Genomic DNA, 6,569 nt, shown 5'->3' with positions numbered 1-6,569 from the left:
AAATAAAAATGAAATAGGGGCATCAGGGTGGCTCAGTCGGTTAAGCAGCCACCTCTTGGTTTCGGCTCAGGTCGTGATCTTGTGGGCGTGGGGTGGACTTTGCGCTCAGCGGACAATGCGGACGCCCGCATTGGACTTTGCACTCAGCACAGAGTTGGCTTCAGATTCTCACTCCCTCTCCCTCCAGCTCACATGCTCTCTCTCTTTCTCAAATAAATAAAATCTTTAAAAATAATAATAAAAATAAAATAATGAAATGCTAGAAATATAATAATAAAATAATGAAATCTGGATAAAATCCAAATGCCTTAGCTCGATGCCTAGAGCCTTCGGGACCTAGCCACTAACAACGAGTCTCACCTCACGGCACCCTTGCAACTGTTCATTCTGGCCACACTGAATTACTTGCCCTTTTGTGGAAGAGACCATGTAATCCCTCACTTCAAAGCCATTGTATTTACTGCTTCTTCTCTATGGAACATCCTTCTGTTCCCTCCCAATGCAGCTCCTCCATGTGAGTCTTAAATGTTACCAACTCCTGGAAGCCTTCCTTGACTACCAGTTCTCAGGACTGGGATGCTTGTCCTCCCTATGCGTTTTCATAGAATCCAGTGTTTACCCCTCTTAGAATACTATCACACTGTGTTGAAATTATTTGCCTTTTAATTCTCTGTATTCCCTGCTAGACTATAAACTTTTTAAGGGCAAGGACTCTGTATTATTCACTATTCAACCATTCATGAAATTTCTGCTGAAAGCCTACTAAGTGCCAGACACTGTTCCAAATGCTAAGATTACACTGGTGAAGAAGGTCCCTGAGCCAGTAGGGCTTATCTTCTAGTGGGGGGAAAAAAAAGCAATACAAATAAAAATAAGGGGCGCTTGGGTGGCTCAGTCAGTGAAGCATCAGCCTTCAGCTCAGGTCATGATCACAGGGCTCCTGGATAGAGCCTGGATCGAGCCCCGCATCACATCAGGCTCCCTGCTCAGCAGGGAGTCTGCTTCTCTCTCTCCCCCTGGCTCATGCTCTCTCTCTCTCTGTCAAATAAATAAATAAAATCTTTAAAATAAATAAATAAAAAATAAAAATAAAATAATGATAAGTGCTAAAATGAAAAACAAAGGAAGAGAGGAGTCAAAGAAGGGAAGGTAGTGACTATTTGGATGGGGTGGTCAGGAAAGGCCTCTCTAAGGAGATGCTATTTGAAATGAGACCTAAATGAAATGAGAGCGAGTATGATCTGGGAGAAGAATGTTCTGGGCATAGGAAATAGCCAAGGGCCTGAGTGGGAACACAATGGTGTGTCTGAGAATCAGCAGGAACAAGCTGAACCCTGGAATTTTTTCTATGAACACTGGAAAACTATTGGGAGATTTTAAGTTGCATTGTCTAATCTACTTTTTAAAAGATCCCTTTAGCTACTTACTGTGTGGAAGGTAGACTGTGGCAAAACCAGATTGGAATCAGGGAGACCAGCTAAGAAGCTATTGTAGTGATCCAGCAAGAGATGTCAGGGGCTTGGACCCAACTAGATTTTGGAAGTGGTAAGGGGTGAGTAAATGTGGGATGCATTTGTATTCTCAGGGTCTAGCATGATGTCTGGCTAGACATTCAATAAATATTTGATGAATGAATTAAGAATTAATTAATCCAACTAAATGAGGACTCTGAGCTGGAACTGAAATCATCCATCCTTCAAGCCTTTACTAAAATGCCAACCCCTCTACAAACTGGAAGTAGATCGCTGGCACTAACAAAGGATCAGAACTAGGCCATATGTATTTGTTAATTCCTAAAAATCAATAGGGAAATGACAAATAACCCAATAGGAAAATGGGCAAAGGACATACATGAATAGGCATTTCACAGAAGAAGAAACATGAGTGGCCAATAAATAGATGAAAAGATGCTCAACCTCATTAATAATCAGGCAAGTATAAATTTAAACCACCGTGAAATACCATTTTATACCCAACAGATGAGCTGTACACCAAGGTCGGTGAACAACCAAAACCCTTATACACTTTGGTGGGCATAAATACTGGAAAACAAATTGACATTATCTAGAAAAGTTCATATCCTACAACCTAACAATTCCCTTTATGTAGAAACTCTTGCCCATATACACCAGGAGACATGTACAGAAATGCGCTAGGCAGTATTGTTTGCAATGGCAAAAAGCTGGAAACAAACCTAAATATTCATCAGCAGGGGACTTAATCAACAAATTGGTGGATTATTAGACAATGAAAATGAATAAACTACAGCTATCTTACATCAACATGGATGACTCTTAGGAAGATAATGTTAAATGAAAAGAGGAAGCAAAGGGAGTCTACAAACAATATTACATCTTTCTTAGCTTGGTAAAAAAAAAAAAAGAGGGGAGTCAAAATAAACAATATAATGGCAAAAATAAGAAGAGAAACCTTGAAAAGATAGACATAAAATTCAGGGACTACTATAAGAGAGAAGCACATGGGGTCCCTCAGTGGCATTGGTAATATTTTTCTTTTTTTCTTTTTTTTTAAGTAAACTATTCCCAATATGGGGCTCAAACTCACAATCCCAAGGTCAAGAGTCACATGCTCTACCAATTGAGACAGCCAGGCATCTCATGGAAAGCAAGGATTTTTGCCTTGTTTTGTCCTTGTCTGTGTTTCAGGCACCTAGAACAGTGCCTGGCACATAGTAACATAGCCATAAATATCTGTTGAGTAAATGATATGTGTTACTTGCATTCTTTCATGCGATTCAATTATTTCATACTTTTTTCTTTATTTTTTTAAAGATTTTATTTATTTGATAGGGTGAGTGATGGAGTACACAAGCAGGGTCAGAGGGAGAGGAAGAGGGAGAAGCAGACTCCCGGGCTGTGCGGGGAGCCCAACATGGGGCTTGATCCCAGGGTGGGCTTGATCCCAGGACTCTGGGATCATGACCTGAGCCGAAGGCAGACGCTCAACCGACTGAGCCACCCAGGCACCCCTATTTCATACTTTTTTTAAAAGAAGAAAGAAATCTACCTTCATCAGGGTGTCCCCTTGACCATTCTATCTGGAATTCATACTGCTTCCTCAATTCCTATTACCCAAATGACCTATTAAATCTTGCTGCATATTATAGTTATATATGCACATCTTTCTGACTGATTATAAACTTATGAAGACAAGGGATTATGTTTCCCCTTTTTATTCCCATTCACAATATAAAGCACAACACCTTGCACATAGTAGGTACTCAATAAATGTTGATTGATTACTTGCAGTCACAGGAGACAAGGGCAAACCAAAAATGAGAAAGCTATGCTATTTATATTTAAAGCTGAACAAGAACTTAGTCATCTAGTGCTTTCCTACATTTTGCAGCTAAGAAAACTGAAGTCTAGAGAGGTGAAATGATTTTTCTCAAAGTAATCAGCAGTATTACAAAATATAGATTCAGATCTCTAGTTTGTGTCCTTAGTTCTTCACATTATATCACAATGACTTTTTTTTAAGACTTTATTTATTCGAGAGAGAGAGCATGAGTGGGGAAGAGGGGCAGAGGCAGAGGGAGAAGCAGGCTCCTCACTCGGAAGGGGCTCAATCCCAGGACCCTGGGATCATCACCTGAGGCAAAGCCAGATGCCCAATCACTGAGCCACCTAGGCACCCCACATTATATCACAACGACTTTTATCTTCTGTGTTGTCTGTGTGTATTCCTTGGCTGGAGAGCTATCAAATGGCAAGCAGCAAATCTATGTTCACACAGATACTCAACCGCAGCTTCTAGATAAATGTGTAGGACCTAGACAGATTCATCATACAAATTCAAAGGAATCTAGGTTCTTCTCCAGCAAAAATTTGTTTGGCTATCCTGCCACCAACTTTCCCACTGGTCCCTCACTCAGAAGCCTGGATACTAATGATTCTTTCCCTCCCTCCATCTACTGTTTTCTTCCTCCAGGAATAGGCAGGTTTACTGATGGCTCACAGTCCTGCTCTCTTGGGTAATTGATTTAGCAAGAGAAAGTAGGAAATCCAGCAGTCAGTACCCACCAGTCCCAGGTGTTTGAAATTAACAATCACAAATAGAGTTCAAGACTTAAGAACAGTCGTTGTTGAGGTCCCTGGCTGGCTGAGTCAGGAAAACACACAACTCTTGATCCTGGGGTCATGAGTTTGAGCCCCACATTGGATGTAGAGATTAGTAAAAAACAAATAAATACACTTTAAAAAAAGAGAATAGTTCTTATTGGTAGTGCAAAGGGTACCACTCCAACTTGTACACAAGTGCCTGTTTAATAGAAAGAAAGAATATCCTAGAACGTTAACACTGATTTTCTCCCTGATTTTTCTAAGTGAGGAAACTGGAGTTTTGAGATATGAAGTAACTTGCAGAGTTGTTCAGGTAGTTAGTAGCAAGGCTGGGACTAGACTCCCAGTCTCCTGCTTCCAGGACAGCTGTTCTTTCTATGACACGTGCTGGTGACATGTGCATCTAGCAAAACACATCATAAAGTAGCCTCATCTTAAACCATCAGGAGTGAAAAATAAATTATTCAAACCCTTCCTCTTCTCTCTGGCAATTTTTTTTCCTTTGCGTTTCTCTGTGTCCTACTCTCTCTCTCTTTATCCTTCTTGCGTTTCTCTTGTGCATCCATCTCTCCGTTTGGGGTTTCAAATTGAACTGTGGCATGCCTGCGTGATTCTTCTTTCCTCTCTAAGCTATTGTTTCCCGTCCAAACGCAAACATGCATAAGCCAATCAAGACTCTTTCTTGGTGACCTTTGTGGAAAAGAACACTCAGACTTTCTGTATGAGAGGTGCTGGACCTCCCTCCTAGCCCATCCCGTCAATTAAAATGAGTCTCTGGCCCCCCTGAGGGCTGTTAACCAATCCTAAGAAAGAAAAGATCAATCTCATGGCTTCGTCACCACTGTGCAGGGAGGCTGCTAACCAGTCAGAATCTGCCACTAACAGTCATTAGAAAAACTGGCCAATCAGGCCAACCTTGTTACATGGTCTGGTAGGAAAAGAAAGGGATTGATTGGAAAGGATAATCTGGCTCCACACCCTTTCCTTCCTGGATCCTAGTTTTCCGTCGTTGAAGTGGTGGAAGGACCTTTTCCCATACCCTGAGTTAAGAAGATCCCTAGACTCTTCACCAACGCTCTCTTTTGTTGTCTTCAAATTCATCCCTCTCTTACATACCTCAGCCACTTCTTGCAGTCTCACTGTTCCCCTACTGATTTAATTTCTGACTTCAGGCCTGGCAGCAATAGCCAGCCTCCCAAAGTCTCAGTTCCCCCCCACAGGTCTCTCTATCCACCGGCCTGTCAAAGAACTTGTTTTGCATGATTTATGACGGTGAAAAAGTTCAGTACGTGATAGTTGAGTCTCAGGAGATATCATTGCAGGGACCTTGCAATGAAGTCTCCAGGGAGCAGTGCACTATCGAATTGCAATGTTGCCAGCTGTAATGATAATAACAACAATAACAATAACCAGTATTATTACGATCATTTATTGAGCTCTTACTGAGCTCCAAGCAGCTGCTGAAAGCTTCACATATATTATCCCAATATTCGCTGTGGGGGTACGCACTATTACTACTCCAAATCTGCATTGGAAGAAATCGATTTAGGGGGTTAAACAGGTTCCTCAAGGTCAGAGAGATTTGGGTACTCAGGTTTGTGTGAATCCAGAGCCCGACACACAGAATGGGGTAAGGGAGAATTAAACACTGCAGACTGTAACAACCGCAGCTTCCGCACGGGCCCCCTCTCCGATCCCCCTTTGGGACTGTCCGTGATATCTAAGCGGGGGTCTAAACTGTCGCCACAAACAGCTGCAACAACCGTTTGGTGGTGGCGGCTCCTAAGAACCGTGGACTTCTTGCCTGGGAGGCTGTGAAGCCGAGAGCGGAAAGGAATTCGGGGGGCGGGGGGGTATCTGGGGCCCTCAGGGGATGTGCTTGCCCGCCCGCCTTCCCTTGTCCTCGCAGCACCTTACACCGTGCCTGGCACCGCTTGGTACTTGGTAAATACCTGTTGATTGACTCCCAACGATCCCAGCTCCTTACTTCACCTATCCCCCCCTCCACCTCGAGTCAACAACTGGAACTGAAGGGATACTGGGGAATTTCCGGGGAACCAGTGAGAACCCTCCCCGCGCTGGAATCGTGGATTTAGGAAAAGCGGGAGTCCCCCCACCCTTCCCTCCTCACCCGCTTCTCCGATTTCTCCCCACTCCTTCCCCTCCCTCTCAGGAGCTCAGGGCCATAAAAATGCAGATGGAGGATCGGTGTGAAATAACGGGCCCATATAAATCCCTCTGCCGCCCGCCTGCAAGATGGATTGGCCGCATTGAAATTCCTCCGCGAGGATAATTAAACTCGGGGCCTCATCCGGGCAAAATTACATTCCTGTAATGGCGTCGCTCGGGGTCCCGGGAAATTGCTCCGTGGGCTTTCAGCGGCGGTTTTTATCGCCGGCCGGGGTGTGCCTGGCTGCGGCTCGCCTCTCCTCCGGGACCGTAAAGCTGCTGCCGTGATTTATCCTCCCCTTCTCCCAAATCCGATTA

This window comes from Ursus maritimus, unplaced genomic scaffold, assembly GCF_017311325.1.
Source record: "Ursus maritimus isolate PB19 unplaced genomic scaffold, ASM1731132v1 scaffold_26, whole genome shotgun sequence".
NCBI classification, from domain to species: Eukaryota; Metazoa; Chordata; class Mammalia; order Carnivora; family Ursidae; genus Ursus; species Ursus maritimus.
The sequence above is the reverse complement of the archived record's forward strand: the minus strand, read 5'-3'. Positions refer to the sequence as shown.